This window comes from Triturus cristatus, chromosome 3_2 (genome assembly GCF_964204655.1).
Source record: "Triturus cristatus chromosome 3_2, aTriCri1.1, whole genome shotgun sequence".
NCBI lineage: Eukaryota > Metazoa > Chordata > Amphibia > Caudata > Salamandridae > Triturus > Triturus cristatus.
The window spans coordinates 501,351,341-501,370,258 of record NC_140584.1 but is presented as its reverse complement, the minus strand read 5'-3'; the positions used below and the strand labels follow the sequence as shown (position 1 = coordinate 501,370,258).

Here is an 18,918-nt window from a genome sequence, read left to right as displayed (position 1 = left end):
GCACACAAGGCACTCCACAAGACCGGCCCAGCCTACCTCAAAAGTCGACTCTCCTTCTACGTTCCCAACCGTCACCTCCGCTCATCCGACCTCTCCCTGGCCACCGTCCGGATCCAGATAACCACCACCGGAGGCAGATCCTTCTCCCACTGCGCCGCCAAGATCTGGAACACCCTTCCCCTCAACCTACGACAGACCCAAGACCTGCTGACCTTCAGGAGATGATTCAAGACCTGGCTATTCGACCAGTAGCGGCAACCCCCCCTCCCCCTCAGCGCCTTGAGACCCTCGCGGGTAAGTAGCGCGCTTTACAAATCTTGTGATTGATTGTGCTATCAGGCCTGCCTAGTCCTGAAATCTTTCCCGAGAGTGAAAATCGGAAAATAGGTGGGAAAATAGGTGGGATACGCTCCTTTTATAGGTAATGAAGTCTTTGACAGTTATGAGTGTGTTTGTTCTGTTGCAGCCAGCTGCTGCTACACAAAAGATCTTCATCAATATGAATTAATATGGTGTCCATAAGTGGAGCTACACAGCACACACAATGGCAGGAGCCAAAGGTGTCGTAAAGTGAGCCTTTCACGTATAACATTATGCTTCGAACAGGAAAGCGTGTCAGGTAGTTCAGAAACCTAAAGCAAAACGTGTGAAAATTTAACATTTTTAGTAAAAAAATAGCTCATTCCGTGGCCAAAAATTGTAGCTACGCAACCACCCGCAACCACAATACGCACGCTGTTCTTACGCAAATTCGTTAGACTTATCGCAGTCGCGAATACGGCTGGTGCACTGCGGCTGTGCTGCGGTGCAACCAACCTTTCGCCTACCTTGGCAACGCCCTATCCCACCCTCAAAACGTTCCATTGGCCATGTCTCACGAAAGAACGCGTCACTAACAGAAACTCGGACGCCAATTGGTCCTGTTTCCGACTACTAATTGTCGCCTCGTATGGCTGGCTAGCTTTAGTTGACACGGGTTTGTGAGACAGAAAGTTTAGCGTCTGAGCCGACGCAGTAACAGCCGAGTACTGGGTGAGCTCCATGGAGGAAGAGTAGCTGCTGCAGTCGCTCGCCCCGCATCGAGCTGCCGCCCCCACGCTCTCCCCCCCCCATCACCCCTTTTTTATTTTTATTTTTTTCTCCCCTGTCGGTGTCACTAAAACCTGAGCAGCTGAAGAAGCCGTGAGACAAGTAAGGAGGTTGTTTCCCTGCGCGATGCATGGCGCGACAGCGTCGTCTCAAAATGGCCGCCATGCTTCTTTATGTAGAAAATGGCGTCAGGCGTTGCATGTTTGAGGGTGTAGATTAGCAAGTGTCGATGATATTTTACGTTTCCTTTCTATAGTAATTTTCAGCTTTATCTGTGCTAAGGTTCCACTTTGGGGCTAAAGAATGAGGAATCGTAAGTACTAGGGGAGGCTTGTGATGTGTCAAGATGCACCGTTTCCCAGGAAGAAGTAGAAAATCAATGACTGCGGCATAAAACCCAATTTCGCACTAATTGTTCACCATTCAGCGCATGTCTTAGTGTGGCAATTCCGTATTACGTTATGTTTTGGCTGGGATTTTCCTTAGACTACGGCCAGATGAGTGGTCTCATTAGGCCATAGTACGCTATTTATGCCGGTAACGCCACCCACAGACAGACCTTTTCTGCGTTTAGCTCACTGTTTCTCTGGGAATCGGATGTTGAGTTGGCGTTTTATTGTACTGGAGAGGGTAGGTTGCCGAGGTACTCGGCCCTCCTCTGTTTTCAGATCGGTACTGGCTCGCAGTGCGTGGGCGCTGTAAGGGCCCGGAGAACAAAGACATCTGTGCGTTTTTACGACAGAGTGCTTTCCTTTGTATATCCACGGCAGTGAAGCACTCGCTGAGTTTGGGATCACTGGGCATCAGCGTGTCACTACACTGTTCCCGGGTTTAAAGGCGGAGGTGGACTCAGTAAGGGGGGGGCATTTCAACTTGAGACATACAGAAACTCATCGGGTGGGTCACTAGGCGTGGCCACGGCATAATGAGATCATGGGGGTCGTGCCGGGTTGTGAAATCAGCGAGCGTTGAAAGTCGCATTTCTCAAAAGGCTTCGTGATTGTCAATTGTGGATTCACTGTACTGTTTGTGGGCTACCCGGGAGCAAATCCTAACGTTGCTGGTTACTAGACGGTCTTTCACAATCTGTTTGCCAATTGTTCTCCGCTAATTTCATGTCCTAACTGGTCACGCTCCAATGTATGATCCGTCTTGTACAGGGCGACTCTAACGCTAAGCCTTAATGTTGTCCAGTGACATATTCATTAAAACCCTTGGTCATTTAGGCATGAAATACGAAGCGGGTACGAGGAGGCTGTCTCAAGAATATCCCGGAAGTACTTGCTCCTCCTCTTATGCCTCCACCCCTCCCCTATAATCCTAGTTATTCATGTTTCAATCATGTTTTTCCTTCAAATCAGAGTATTCTCCATTATTCAGTGTTGCGCAATTTTCTATCGTAACTCTCAATAGCAGATTGAGATCTTGCTTGAGAACAATAAGCCTGCCTGTTAGACTTGTGCGTCCGCAGTGGACGAAATTGTGTAGCATGATTGCATGAACTGCATCAAGGGAGAGAATATAATTAAAGGTATTTCGTTTGTCTTTTTTTCTGCTGAAAAGCTCGTCCTTTATGCGTCACCAATAAGGAATTTTACTATCACCGTGGATAAGTGTTGCATTGTCTGGCACTTATTTGCACCCTATGTGTTACCTTTGGATTTGAATGCGCCAGAATTCTTTATACTCTGCTTCACATTGATGGGGCGGCCCTTTCGTTCTTACTGTAATCACTCATTGTACTCCTGCTATATTCTGAAATGACTTGTTCAAGCGTTGGCCTGGCCTTATTAGTCGAATAGTATTTATTTTTGGCACCCGGATAAGCCACTCTCGGTACGTTTTCCCTTTTGTTCACATTTATTCACTAACTTTATTTTGCTGTATGCCAGCGATTGAGCGAAGGGACGTACACTGCTGAAAAAGCTGTGCCGTCCTGTCAAACATTTTTTTTCTTTTCTTCATTCTAGTAAACTGAACATTCGACTAAGTCAGTATGTTAGAACGGTGGTAAGACATACGTCTCACATCCCATAATCGGCAGTACCTTGCTTTCAGTGTGTAGCTCAAGGGTTGGTTGGTAAACTGTGTGTAGTATACAGTGACGTTAGTTGTGTAGGTTTGCAATCTTAGTATGTGGCCTGGTCAGCTTGCCCGGAACACGTTGTGTGGGAGCATCGCCAGCCCATTCCTTTATAGGTTATTCGGTCTGTGTGAAACACGCATGTCTTGTATTTTGCGTTCCCTGCTTCCAAGGCTTTCTGAAAAATGTCTGAAGATCCGGACACAACGCACTGATTTTGTCTGATTGGGATGATGAGTGTAGGGAGCACATCGGTAATGTATTATGATTTCAGTATCTATCTCTATCCTAGAATATGTAGGTAGGCTTTACTGCTTGTCCTAACCAATTTAACTCCAACCCTCTGAAGAGGAGGGATTGGATCACCTATATCACTTGATTATTGGTATAAATCAATAACTATCTAGCTTTCTTGCTAAGGAACCTTGGCGATTTCACATATTAGTGGGATGCTTAATATCGGTACCTGTGTAGGATATATGGCTTGCATGATGGTAACGATGTAGGGCAACTCAAACCGTTCTCTCATCAGTTCTAGTAGTTGCCAGTCGGATTTTGTGGAGTGCTAATGAAGCGCCTTGGGGGTGAATTGCTCCCAAGCAAAGTGTCTACGCGTGTGTGTGTACTAAGCCTGGGCGGTAAATTCCGCTCTCCTCGCGGAATCTGGGTCATTTCGCGGAATCACCCAAAATTCTGCGCTTCGCAGACTTTTTTGCTTGTTCGCGTTCTCAACATGTGTTCGCAAGATATTCTCCCTCCTACCTGCCCCCCCCCACCCCCCGAGCACACAAACAGCGTTCGCGAACAGGAAAAAAAACTGCTAGCAAGCAATTCCGCGTGCTTGCGGAATTTGTGTGCTTGTGGATAATTTGTATAGTTTCGCGGAGCGCGACTACGCAAATTCCGCCCACCCCTAGTGTGTACCCAAGAGAAGAACGATAGGGGGAGAAACAGCTTCTACTAACACAGGGTACTAAACTAGGGTGAGTGAAGAGGGGAGGAGGGGTAGGCTGGTGTAGTTTTGTAGCCAGGGCTACAGACCTGGTAGAGTGCATTGTGACTCCGAGGGTGTGTTGTCTGTGTACTTGTGCCTAGTGAAGGGGGAGGGGGGTTCTTGAGAAAGCAGCCTAACTGGCCCCTAGGGAGGTCACTCAGTGACACCTCAGGTGAACCTTGTGACTGCAAGGTATAGTGTCATGGTTGATAGCTTGATGGAAGCACAGGAGTAACCTGGCCCATTATGTGGAAATGGGGCAGCGACGCACTCTGCGCAGCTCATGTTGGGACACATCTTCCTCTGCAGTGCCCCACTTATTTATTTCCCCTGTCCAGGCCTCCAAAGGCTTCCCAGGAAGACATGTTGGGGAGCTCCATGACTACGTGCAATGTGACATGGACGCCGCACAAATAGTGCTGCAGGGTTGGACAGGTCCAGAACACATGTAGGCAGGCTGGGCTAGGGGGCTGGCAGTGGGGGTAAGCAAACTGACTCCAGGTAATGGTGCTGAAGCTTCACTGCCATCCGGGATGCCGGTGCAGTATGTATTTCTATAAAAAAAATATTTTTGCAGCAGGAGTTCAGGAAACCACCTTTGGGAATTTCAGAGCGCGCGCTTCCATTCATTGTCATGGCTTCCCAAGCTCCTCCCATTGTGTCTCAACTGAACAAGCGGGGCAGGGGTCAGTTACCGGATAGCCTTGCACATCCAAGTGATAAGGTGTTGCCCGGGGCCCATGGTCAGTACTGTGAAGCACTGAATGGGTCGCAGGCTCCTCCTCGGATAGATCCCAGAGGTGCTTGCAATAGAGTAGAAGTTGCCTATGAAGAAGGAACTGTCCTGGGTGGCTTGCTTGTTCTCTTCGGCCAGCTGATCGAAAAGAAGCTGGCCCTCAAAGAAAAGGGACTTCACCTCTAGAAGCAAGTGGTCAGTCTGTGTCTGTAGTTGCCCCCACTTGGGTTGGCCAGCCAGTGGCAGCAGTAGGGTGTAGAACAGAGCCCTTCGGACAGGTGAAGAATGAGGAGCATACCGACCTGTGCTATAGTTAACTGTATTGAATGGGTCAACGCAGGCCGGACTCCCGGTAAAAGCAGGCGGTGGATTGCCTGTAATGAATAAAGGCCTGGTGGCAGGCCTCAGCGCTCCACCCTCAGCAAGATGGCCACTGGAGCTGCACAGCTAGGAAAAATGCCTCAAATGACACCACCCCAATGCCCCAGTCCACTGGCAATGGCCTCTTCCCCAGATAAGGGAGCAAAGCAGTGTCCAGTTCACTGAAAAAGGAGTGGGTGGTGACCGTATGGTTGGCAATGTGATACAGGAGATGAGGTAGGAGGACCTTCTTTGCCTATGCAATTTATACTTTATTTGTTTTCCCCTAACTGATTTCATGGGAATAGTCGCCCAGAATCCAAGCAGTGAGCTTATCCCCCGCCAGTGCTCCAAGGTGATTGCCCCCTGTAGAGATCATTGGTAATGGTGCTGAAGCTTCACTTCACGGGATGCCAGTGCAGTATATATTTCTAAAAAAATATATATTTGCAGCAGGAGTTCAGCCAGTTAACCTTCAGCCTGGCATTGATGGCAATGTCGGATGGTGTAGTAGAGGGGTTTGGGATCAGTCGAGACTTCCCGTGGCTAAAGGAGCAGGTCATAAACATACAAGGACACACTGTAGGCCTCGCCCATCAGAGGAATGCTCTATTCCCTTCCATCCCCCCATAGGCACACAGCCAGGGGCTCCATCGCCATGGCACATAGCAAGGGGGAGAGCCGACACACATGTGTACCCGGGTCACAGGTAAGGTGGCCAAGATGTAGCGGCCCAAGCGAACCAGAGAGTTGGGGTTGGAGTAGAAGCTCAGTGTAGGCTAAGAGCTTAGGTCTGACTCCCATGCGGTGAAGGACCGCGAAGTAGGGTTAGGACAGGGTGTCGAGCGGGACCATACAAGCAGCACAGCAAAAAAGGCCCCTCACCCAATCCTGGCCATGAAAGGCAGCAAATATTCTGAGATGTGCTCCTGCATGTGTCTACAGGAGGCCAGTAGGGTTGGATCCCTATCTGGCTTCAGAATCTAAACCAGGAGGGAATGGGTAACTTTGCAGCCAGCAATGCTGCAGCATACATTTCCGACAGCTGGGGTGCAAGAAGACTGGAAAGGGCATTGTAGTAGTCTAAAGCCAGGCTACCCGAGCTTGGGGTTTTATTACGGGCCAGATCCAGGATCACCTGTTTCACATCAGTCTAGGTAATCCCTGCGTCCGATAAGTAGCAACGTATACCTGTTTCCTGACCATGACCAAACACCTGGTCCCCTGGACAGTCACGCAGCAGCTGCCAAGTGGGGACAGGAGGTGGAGGGGTCTGCCATTTAAGGGTTGAGATGCGTGTCATGGTCCGACAGGACCTGGGCTAGGTGTTCCGCATGCTGAACCAATGGAATGATACAAGCGATCAAGGCTCACCTAGAGCTTGTGTGGAATTGAGTGAAATTAATACAATTTAGTCGTGTGGTGCTGGGTTCTCCAGACGTCCTTGAGCGACCAGTGCTGGTCAGAAGCACTCTATCTGCACGTGGGGAACACGGGGTGGGTGGGTGGGACCTATTGAGTGAAGGTCAAGCATGCAGTTGTAATCTCCCCCCCCTAATATCTGATGACGCTGGGATTTGGGCCAAGACGCCCGAAAGGGAGTCCCAGAATTTTCCCAGTTCAGTGTTCGGTGCCTAAATGCTACCTAATAGTACAGGTTGACCATCTAGATGCCCTTGAGAAATGCAGATCGTCCCTCCGTGACAACCACCCTGCGGGTTTCCTGAAAGGGGATGCCATATCATGGCTCCCACACGAATGCTGAATAGACAGTGGCACAGAAGGTACCCCGCCATTGCTTTTGCCGACACCCCGAATACCACCTGCGCACTGGGGCAAGAGGTTACTTCTTACTTTCTTTTTGAAAGTTGGTAGTTAAACCCTCAGTGCCTTTAGCTCGTCATTTTCATGCCAGGCCATAGCCAGTTTGTCAAGGTAACTTATTTTCCATTGCATTACTGTTGTGAGGTGTGGAATACCTCATACTATCCTTTGAATCGGTCGGTGATCAATGGGACTCTTAGAGTAGTGTATCGGGTGCATTAATTAAATGCACAATCCCATTAAGGGCACAGTAACTGCACCAATGCTTTGTACGGGCACTCTCCCTCGCCACATTTTTTAGCTGCCACCTATTTATCAAAATGTTTAACTTGCCTCTCTGCCATATTATATTCTACCAACCTGATCAAGATGGTATTCCAAGCTTTAGCATCCACATCTCTAGTGTTTCCTGCTCCAACAGTGCCAGGCTTTGCCAAAGGGACCTCCACGCTTCTGCGCGTTTGGCTATACGCATGTCCCAGATATATATATGATAAAGGCCTCCCATGCAGTTTCGAACTGGGCTCTTGATCCGTCATTGTTGAAGTTTTCTCTTATAGGCGCAGCAATATCAGACCAATGCCACACCAAGCAGTGGCTTGGATAGAATTCTCTATGCAAGTCTACAGGGTAGTGGGCACATTCCTGAATGAAGATCTCCTCTGGACCCATGAGGCAGCATTTCTAGACATCTCAACTTTTGAGTGCTTGTCGTGGTTCTCAGATTAAAATGTGCGTGTTAGGTTTAGTGTTTGTGTCTTCCTCATTTCTAGTGTTTTTCCCTGTTTAAAAAAAACAAACATTTTACTAAGCTTTGCTGCTCTGGCCTTCTTCACTCCAGATTAGTCTGCCACTGAAATCTAGTAACCAGCAGTACTGAGTCTTCATAATTGGGACTGTGGATGTTTGCTATTAAAAGTTATTTCCTGCACTTCCCATATTTGCACTGTTATGAATGCATTTTGGTGCATATTTGACAACCTTTACTGCTAAGTATTTATCGCTTACCTGTGCCAGGCTTGCTTGGTTCTAGGAAATAAAATAACAGAATATTTTTATACAAAAACAATTGGTCTGAAGTTTAGTCTTTGAGTGTGTGAATTAATTTGCTGACTGTGCGTACAACAAATGCTTAACACTGTCCTCAGATACAGCCTTACTGCTCGACCACACTACCACATATGGAGAGTGAGATGCTATCTAACTTTACCTCTGCCTACCATTGGGGTTCCACTGGACTTGGCACACTATACCTCACTTTGCTATAGTATATACAGAGCCAGCTTCCTACTGGTCCTGAATGGTCTCCCATCATTCGCCCTCCCACCTTCCTTGGGGCGTTGTCTACCATCATTTGGTGCTAGGTCCATCCTGTGTGTGATGTCCGATGGTACCCGGGAAGTTCCTGTGCATAGTAGCCCTATTCAGATTCCCCCCCCCCCCCCCCCCCCCCCCACCTTTGGGTCTGAAAGCAAAAGGCGACACTGATGGTTTTGACAATCCTGAAAAAAATCAAGGAATTCGAGAGAAAAAACATTGTTCATTGATAGAGAAGACACCGCAGAGAGAATACCTCTGGACACCTTTCCTTGCCGGGGGATACCGACTTGAATGACGCATATGGATCGAACTAAGGCATGGTAGTGGCCATGGAAAATACCCCTTTCAAATTTTTCCCAAATTGCCACCACAGGTTTGCACAACACGATCCTCACAACGTTTGTAACCTGTCTGCCGAGGGATCACAAGGATCACGTCTGCAAAGCCTGCGCGGTTTTCTTGTCACTCATGGTCTGTCGCCAGCAGAGGGACGACCATTACGCAGCCATGCTCCAACGTCATAAGCAATAGACATTGCTGAGGGAATAGGGCCTCCCAAGCCACAAAGACTACCATGGGGTGGCAGCAGAATCGATAGGGATATGGCATCGATCCTCAAAGGGGATGCAAAGAGGAGGCGTGCTGCGAAAGACTGATGTAGAGAAGAAAATGGTCAAGGTAAAAAAAACCCTGACCCGTCTGATAACAAGGCCCCCAAAAGAAAGGCGCAAAGGCAGCCCTGGTGTAGAAGGAAATGACGTGAACAAGAGAAACCCAGGGATCCCACCTGAGGGATAGCGGCTAGGGACAATCTGCTAAGAAAGGTGCAGAACGAGAGGCTGTGAAGGGAAAAACAATACCTTTTTTAGAAGCAGAATCCACCACACCAAGAAGAGGCTCGCCCCGGCTTCAGGCGCCGAAAGGGTCCTTGAGGTAGAGAAAAAGACGCCTGAAGGCAGAAATGATGGCAATCGTTCAACAAAAGGAGTTAGAGGTGCTTAAGCAATTCATAATCCTGGCAAACCCCCTCTGTTACCACAGACTCTGGGGAAAAGAATACCTTTGAAGCTCTGGCAACCCCCAGAGCCTCAAGAGGACGTCGCAGCACTCTGCTCCAGTAGAGGAAGCATCAGGAACTTTCGAGGAAGAATGGAATGACCTCGACACAACGCCCAGAACAAGAGGTCTGTAGCTATCCCTAGAGGGCTTCGCACCAGACTAAATCGCCTTCTACAACAGCCTCATCGAGAGAGCAGCTGATACCTTCCTGGTTCCATTAGGAGGAGAAAGACTTGCTTTCTTCTAAAAAGGTTAGAACCATCCACCAAGAGGACATAATACCATCCAATGCTGCCAAGCATTCTGGACCAAAGCAAGGAGGCATGCAAGGATGGACTCACTTCAGCAAAGTTGGTAACCCCAAGGGTTGAGAAATACAAACCCTCCACAAAGGGCACTAAATAAATCCAGGGGAACAGTTGCAGACTCAATCGTTGTCACCACAGCAAGGAGAAGCAAATCTAGTTCCTCCAGAGAGAAAGTTAAAGAATGGACATGGTGGGGAGAGAGGCAGCAACGCAATTGTGCGTTGCAGATTCTAATGCCCTCCAGTATGTATGGCCACCGACAGTGGGGCGACATTGAAGAACTGATAAGCAAGCTCCCAGAAGATTAGAAGAGCACAGTCATACAGAAGGGGAAAAAAACCTAGTTAACACATGCCCGAAATCTGCTCTAGACGCAGCTGATGCGGTCAGCAGACAAATGTGCACATGCGCAATGTTGAAACCTGAAATTCAGTGCCAGGCAGGTTCTCAAGCAAGAATGCCAAACCTCCATAATTAGCAAACCCTTCACAGGAGACGCCCGTTTGGAAGTGAGACCGCTCCATGGAAGCCCTGCAACAGAGTGGTACCTTCAAAAGACGTTTTAACCTCAGACTCACAGAAAGGGGGGGGGGGTGCTTTTAACAGGCAGTGGACAGCAATGACACCAGCAGTCCGAATACCAAGCCTAGCAGCAGCAACCTAAGCAGTCCTTTTGTGGCAGAGGAAAAGCTGGGGGAGGAGCCAATTCAGTGACTTGCCCACAATGGACGACTCCTCCCACACACAGCACAAGTGGTGTAAGGTTATAGGAGGGATAACTGAAATATGTTGTGGGCGATGCCTTCACCCCTTCGCTGCTAGGCCTCCCCAACCCCCCCTGTGCTAAGCCATTTTTTGGCTATTTGGGGTAGTTTGCGCTTAGGCCCCTGTAACCCTTTGACCACAAGCTATCCATGCCAAATTTGCGTCCTTTTCCTCCCCCCCCCCCCCCCCAACATCATGGGGATTCTAAAAGGTACCCAGGGTTTGTGGATTCCCCTGGAGGGGACCCATAAATTAGCCAAATTACAGCTACTTTTTTGGGGTGTGGAGGGGAATGCGAAAAAAGGGCTACAGATAAAAGCGTCAGGTTTTTTCCCTGAAAATTGTATCAATAAAGGTTGTGGTGCTTAAATCACAATCTTCCCAGCTTTCAGGGACAAGCAGACTTGTCAGAAAACCAAACATTTTTACACGGTTTTGGCATTTTTCTGGGACATTACCTATTTTTGCTATTTTGTTTTGTGCTTTCAACCTCCTTCCAGTTAATGGTAGAAATAGGTATGAAAGCAATAATGGATCCAGGAAAGCTATACATTTTGGAAAAGTAGACAAAATTCTGAATTCGGCAAGGGGGGTCATTTGTGTAGATCCTTCAGGGTTTCTTTATAGAAACTAACCGTTAAATATAGGAAAAATTGAGAACGAGTTGAAAAAAACAGCCTTGTGTCGACTCTTTCACCTGTAACTTCTAATTATGATAACGGTTTGAAAGCAATATACAATTACATCCACTGGGCCTTCCTGGTTGTGGGGATATATAGGACTTGTAGGTTCAACAAGAACCTGACTAACCCAGAGCCAAAAACTGAGCATCGACTTGCAATGTTTTTTTATTATGTACCGGGTATATAGCAGTTATTCAGGGAAAATGTGTACATGGAAAAATCTGTATTAAAGACACCTATGTATTTCTGAAATGGGAGCAAAATATAGTTTAGAAACAGTAGATATTTGCACATTTCCGAAATTGGGAATACTCATTCTAGCATGAGAATGATCTATCATTTTTTCAAAATGACTTTTTTTACACCATGTCTTTCATTTGGAAGGCAGAAATGCATCGCAAGTCAATAGGTAATAACAGTTGCTTTACAAATCTGAATTACCCTAAGTCTCATGATAAAAATGGTACCTCACTTGTGTGGGTAGGCCTAGTGCCCGCGAAAGGAAACTGTGCAAACCGCAGCGTGGACTCGCCACAATTTCAGTGAAAAATGACCCTTTTTTGTCAAAGTGCCCATCTGTAGTTTTTGAACCCCAGCTCTGCCGGCACTTAGTGAAACCTAGCAAACCTATACATTTTTGAAAACTAGACCCCCCAGGATGGAGTGACTTGACTGCCTCGCACTAGGTTCTGTTACCCAGAATCCCTTGCGAACCTAAAGTGTTTTTTAAAAAAAACAAATTTTCTTCACATTTCTGGGGTGCAAAGTTCTGCAATCTGCGTGGATCCACAATTTTCCACTCCCCCTGCGTTCTCCAAAGTCTTCCGAGAAAAATATTACCTCACTTGCATGGGTGGGTGAAGGACCTGTGACTGGCAAGGGCCCAAAACCTATTGATGCTATATCAAAATTACCTATCACAAAACAACCTGGTTTTGCAAGCGGTGTCCTATGGGTTTTTGGCCCCGGGCTCGGTAGCAATCTAGGGAAACCTACCAAACCCACACATTTCTGAAAACTAGACAGCCGGGGTAGTCCAGCGAGGTATGGCTTGCGTGGGTCCCCCAACCTCACATTTGTGGGTAGGCAAAGTGGCTGAAAACAGGAAATGGCCCAAATCGTACTGTGGAGACTTCAAAATTACCTATAAGAAAACTACCTGGTTGGGGGGGGGGGGGGGTGTTGTTTTTGGCCCCATTCTTCGCGCCATCTAGGGTAACCTACCAAACCCACATGTTTTTGAAAACTAGACACCCTGGAGAGTCCAATGAGGTATGGCTTGCGTGAATCCCCCAACGTTTCCCTACCTAGAATCCCCCTGCAAACCTCAAATTTAGCTGAAAAAACACATTTTCCACATAACGTTTGCATGGCATCACCGTGCTGGCACAAATGTCCTACCACCCATCATTCCCCTTGTTCTCCCGAGTAAAATGATACCTCACTTTTGTGGGTGTCAAAAGCCGAACTAGCTAAATTATTATTTTTTTTTAAATGTTGCACTTAGAATTCTCGGTGCTATACTCTAAATCCCTATGTTTTGGGCTCTTTCTAGCCACAGGTCTTTGGCCCACCGACACACGTGAGTTATCATTTTACTAGAGAGAACAAGGGGAACGCTGGGTGGTAGGACACTTGTGCCGGCACTGTGATCCCACGCAAAAGTATGGAAAAGGTGATTAATTTTTTTCAGCTAACTTTGATGTTTGCAGGGGATTCTGGGTAGGAAAACATTGGGGACCCACGCAAGCCATACCTCGCTGGACTCCCACGGGTGTCAAGTTTTCAGAAATGTTTGGGTTTGGTAGTCTTCCAAGATGGCCGCCGAACCCTTGGGGTCATATCGGGGGGGGGGGGTGTTGCCCCGATATGCCGCCAAGGGGGAAAGAAACGCTGCGGCTATTTTGGGGGAGGGGGGCACTGGTATGCCCATTCTGGGCAGCCCCCACCCATTTAAAAAAAAAACAGCTTAATCGTTGGCGTCTAGTGGGCTTTTTGTAATTGTGGGGGGTGGGGGCATGGACATGCCCGTTTTGGGCAGCCCCCACCCAATTAAAATTTGCCCTAAGAATCCCTGGCGTCTAGTGGGCTTTTTCCCCATCTGCCCCTCACCCCCCCCCCCCCCCCCCCCCCCCAGGAAGACTGTAATTTTTGCGGGGAGGGGTGGGAGCATGGGCATACCAGTTTGGAGCATCCCCCACCCTAATTCGCCCCACAAAAAATCCTGGAGTATAGTGGGCTTTTTGCCCCCCCCCCACCCCCACCCCCAGGGGGGATAGATTGGTGGGTACTGCCCCCCAGGGGAAGCAAGGACTAAATCTCACCAAATAAATATGGGGTAACAAAAGCCCTTGCCCAAGGGGCTGCTCCCCCTCCCTGGTGTCTAGTGTGTGGATCCCTGCTTGGGGATCCGGGGCGATCCCCAAGCAGGGATCAACTGGGGAGGGGTACCATTGGAAAGGGGAGATTCTCCCCTTTCCAATGATACCTCTCCGGTCTGTCTGAGCCCCACGAGCACATAGAAAGTGAAACTGAAATTAGCCTAAAGGCTCATTTCAGTTTCGGTTTCTGTGCAATGACAGCGCGACGTGTGCACTGATAGTCATTGCACAGAAACCAGGGAGGGGGCCTGGGGAGAGAAGGAAATCCCTCTGTCTGCAGCAGAGGGATTTCCTGCCCCTGTCCACATGACTCATTGGTTCCGTAATGAGCTTCGAAGGGGTTAAATGTTAGGTCTAGGAATCCATTTGACAGCAGTTTTCGATCTGACTTGTTGCTATCACTAAAAGCAGTGAACTTTGTGTCTGCCCATTTCACTCTTGGCTTTCTTCTGCCAGCTGGTTTCATCCATCCACTTGAGACTGTTAATTACGTGTTGGCTCAGCCCAGTGGAGTATTCAATTAACCGAATGCTCTGCCCTTCTGCTGCTTTCTGGCTACATTGTTCAAGACGGACTGCTTTACAGAAAAACCCTCTTTCAGCTCCTGCTGGCCCCCTTTCCCCAATGTGCTAACACTGCATGTGTTGGCACATTAATCCAGGTCTTGTTGACTTTACCACTGCTTAATCTGCAAATGCTAATCTCCAGTCATATGAAGTCTGCAGAAAAGGACACTTGGTTGACTATGACGAGGCCCAATTAATCCCAATGTTGGTGAGCTCGAGGAATCTGTTCAGGTCTGTCTAAGCACTCAAAAGAATCCAAATCTGCAAATGCTGCTCATTCATATTAATTTCAACATCTGACAAATGTTGAAGTGAAACATGCTGCTGGCGGAGCAACTCATTTCAGACTGCTCAAAGACATCTGCCTAAATCGGGTCCTTCAAGATAAGCTTGATCTGTGCCCACTTAGACAGTCATTACGAGTGGCTTGGCCCATCACTGTGAACCAGGGGTGGAGGTGCAAACTTCCTCCTATCTTCCCCTGCATTTCCTGACCACATGCACCCACCACGGCGTTGAACATAGCTACCATCTCCATTTACCACCTCTTAGCATGCAGTGAATTGGTGTGGGCTTGGCACCGTTAGGTCTCTGAGGTGGAAATGTATTCAAGTAAGTAATCTTTATTTGCGGATTAATTAAAATCTTTGCAAAACAGTTCAGTACGAAATTTAGAAATCTGTAAAAGATAAAACACAATTTCAGTGTATGCAGAATTGGGCCTGGTAGCCCTAGGGGGGTGTGTTCTTCCCTATCCGGGGGGAGTAATTGGATCCTTGGATTTTTGAGCAAGGATACAGGCCAAAGTTGGTGTTTTTTTTTTTTTTTTTTTTAGGCCTTACTGTATCCCAGTGTCTAAATCTGGGGAACTTGTAATGAGCTCCCAAGCAGCTAAGCCCATCCTAGTAATTTGCAATTTTCACGGCTACGGTGGCTATAAACTGAGCAGATCAGAGCACTGTTTTAGAGCTTTGTGTACCAAGATGTAGTAGCCCCGTGAGAAACTCTTCAAAGATCGACAGTGGCATAGAGTATTTGGGCGCAGGCTATTCACTGCCAACTTGCAAATTGATCGCAGGTTTTACATACTCATTCTAAACTCACAACTCAACAACCCAAACTAAACCATCATTCTCATAGCGGTATAAAACACACTGGGGGTATTCCTATTTATTGAGATTGATAACCTATTAATGCTTCAGAATTCACGAACATTGCTTGTTTGTACTAAAATGTGCTTTTTCATACTGGTTTTTGGCTCAGAGGTTCAAACACTAGATTCAAAGTCACTAAAAACTGACTAACATTAATATCCATCTGTGTAGTGTTACTAAATCCATGATATAGATGACTAGTTAGAGAATTGTTAAATACGAGCAGTTGTATTGCTTAATTCCAGCTTTTATTTGGCATGTCCATTCTTCCTCTCCTCCCAAGTAGAGGTAGCCAACTGATGCCGAAAAATGCTTATGCTTCAATGTAGTAAACTATTACGAAAGCCGAATATAGTGAAGAAACATTGGGCATTGTAACCTGAAGTCTAAAAAGTTTGTTTGTTTTTGTTCTGTAGGTTTTGTTTCTCCCCACCCCGACCTTCCATTGTACATTATTCTTTTGAAGATTCTTAGTTGTCAAGCCGCCAAAGTGGAGAGTGCGATTGCAGAAGGGGGTGCTTCTCGTTTCGGGTAAGTTACATTTCTTTTCATTTACAACTTAAAATGATTGATTCGGGTGTCAAAATAATAGTTGTCTAGAGGGTAAAAAATGTTTGTGTGAACGAAGGTCCAGGTACTTAAGTGTCGGAATTGTAAGATTAGTCATTAAAGCAGTTAGTTGGCGATTGTTCCTTATCCACAACTTTGATATGGGGTTTTGTATAGGATCCTGAAGCCTAAAATGCTCATGTTATTTCAAGAGTGAGCACTTGGGATACGTTTTTGGGGGTATGCCACGTTTGGTTGGGATGCTTGTATGTACTTCAGTGCGTATTTATAAAAAGTGACACAGGGTGAATGATAGCCTGGGAAAATAAGTTCGCTAAATCTGCTCTATCTCTTGTGTATAAAGGGTTAGACTCGGAAACTGCATTTGGAAGTATCTTTTCTAAAAAACGAAACTATGTTGGTGCCTAAGGAAAGTGGATAAAGCAGCTGGCCAAATCGCGTATCTCAACCTGATTAATCAGTCTTGTCAATATGCTTTTTTCTATTTGAGCTCCTGCTAGTTAAATGCTTGCTTGAAAGAGTTTACAAGTTGTCCAAAACTATTTGGACTAAACAGATGACGGTACTAATCGAAAGCCGAAGGACTTATGGAAATGAGGCTTGACAGTGGCCAAAGAACTTCAGTTATAATGTTGAGGGTCCGTTATCTTGTGTATGCATCTTTCTGCTTTAGATGACATATTTTAATTGGTTGTTGCGTGGTGTCTGTCTCACTTTCTACGGTTTTTTAAAGTTGAGAATATTTCGGGTCTACTGACAATAAATGTTCAGCCGCTTCGTGAATTGTAGCCATACTTTGCCTAGAAAACCATAGTCAAAGAAGGGACAGTGGTGACAGGCAGCACCCTTGAGCACATTTCTGTTTTCGTTTGCCAAGATGGTCCTTGCACAGCTTTAGATGAATTGTAGTGTTTATATTCAATCTGGATAGGGAGTTTGTATGGACATGGCTCAACAGAAACCATCTTTTCCTGCTGCCTGGGGAATAAATCTAAATGAGCTGGAATCATCCATGGCAGTATGATCTAGATTAACAAACCATTTTTTAATATTGTTCATAGGGTCAGTTTTACAGACATGTGATTCATTGGATTTGTCTGAACCATTTTAAAAGCGTTGCACTTTTCCTCCGATCCCTCAAAGGGCGGCAGCTTCTGAACAAGAGGGTACGTTTCCTGATCATGCCCATAAAAGATTTAGACCTTTGACACCTAATGTTGCTACATACGTGAACCAATTTGCCATTTTTCAGCTTTGCACTATCAACAGTCAAGACTTTTGTGGTGCCGAAGTATCCCGTATCACTGCTAATGTCTGGACTTCTCCAGCTCGTGCTTAATTTTGAAAAAGACTTGTTGGTTTGTACATTAATATTCCTGAGTTAGGACCGTCTTTACAATTTCTTTCGAGTTGTGCCCAAAGGCATCACGAGTGTGCCTCGGGAGAATGTTGGGAAGTCTTGTCATCAGATTTTCAGAATTCACTTATTTCTTTAAAGAATAGAATTTCAGTTCGTGTACGGTGAACTAGCAAAACTGGGCACATTTCTAGATCTGCCTGCAATACGTATTGGACTAGTCTGCGAGACAGAGTGGCTTTATATCTGTATAGTAAGAAGTATCTTGGATGTGGGAAGAACTGTACATTTTAGGGACGTGTGTGTGGGGGTGGGGGTCAGGAGGTGGTGGGTCATGAGACGGCTGGAGATCCGTATTGCACCATATGTCTGCCAATTTCCAGGTTAGCAAATGAGAATTATCTGGCTTGTCCTTTTCAGCACTACCGTCTGGCAGGCTGAACTGCAACAAAAATGACGTAGATCTCATGGTGCAACGCTCTTCTGACATGCTGGCAACCTTGGAAAAGAGGTCGGTTATGGCAATTGGATGCATCACAATCCTCTTCAGCCATCAGGGCGCCAAGTTCTGGCTTTTTGTTTTAAGTGTTGCATTTTAAGATGCAAGTGTGAAAAGTGCGTTTTTTCTGTAGCCAGGACGCAGGATATTAAGTGTTCAAAAATAAACATTTCTGTTCCATTGTGATAAAGGTGTGAGAAACTCTTCTATCTGCAGACTTAATCCCAGTTCTAGTTTGACTTGAACATTCCACTTTTCTGCGAAGGATATTTGTAGTTATCTCAGCCGTATAATATTTCTGACAGGATCTTGGTTGGTGCCTACATTAGCAGACCAACCAAGCAGTCTCGGTAATGGGACCTTATTTAAACTGAGGGACTGCTCTGCATGGTCCCGCCATCCCCATAATGGAGTTGTTGGGCAGGCAGTTTTTCATTGAAATGAGAAGTACCTATTTGGAAAGCAGCGTTCGGCGCACATGGTATTTTCTCTACAGCATGTTTTTGTTTCCAGCCAACACTCCTGCCAACTTTAGTTGTTAAATATGATGTTCCCATGCCTCATAGAAAGCACCCTTCCCCCTGCCACTCTTTTCTGGGTTGAAGCTACAGCTGCACATCGACTAGTTCAAGCAGACTGGTCCTTGGGTGGCCCGCTCAGGCAAATAAACAAAGGACACTCTCCTCAACTGGGACATCGGCAGTTGATCTCGAACCACTGCATCCAAATCTCCTTGATTAGAAGCCTGGTATTCCTACAGGAACAACCCATAACTTAATGCATAAATATTGGGTATGGTGGGACGTGACGACACCCCTCCTTTCTCTTGTATCACATCCCTTTCGCAGCCATCCCTCCCACAGCCGCCTCGAACATCTTCGTGTGGGGGCTAATGTGACCTTCCATATCATAACACCAGTGCTCGTTTGTCTAGGTGGTAGCTGTATGGACTGCACCTCTTGCTCAAGTCTGCTTACTCGTATTGAAAATGTAACTGGTCCATGGCCACAGGTCATGAGTCGCCTGCAAACTGAAATATAGTTGTGACTAGCTATTTGAGAGACTCCTCATAAAGCTTAATTTCCTCGTGGACTGCATAGCTGGTACTGACTGACCTGCATCTATCCTAGTTAGACTTTTTTTTGTAACTTGCTATTAAGAAAGCGTCTG

General features: G+C 46.7%; 1 protein-coding gene across 4 annotated transcripts in view; it reads left to right on the top strand.

Annotated features, from left to right (window-relative positions):
- Positions 1–846: 846 nt before the first annotated feature.
- The window catches only part of EIF4G2 (eukaryotic translation initiation factor 4 gamma 2), a 169,074-nt gene continuing 151,002 nt past the window's right edge, over positions 847–18,918 (top strand). Inside the window, exons 1-2 of one of the 4 annotated variants that reach the window (XM_085648182.1) lie at positions 847–1,191; positions 15,739–15,853. The gene's annotated coding sequence lies outside the window, so the exon portion shown is untranslated. The remainder of the gene's footprint in view (positions 1,192–15,738; positions 15,854–18,918) is intronic. The other 3 variants (XM_085648183.1, XM_085648184.1, XM_085648185.1) reach the window with 3 other exon arrangements.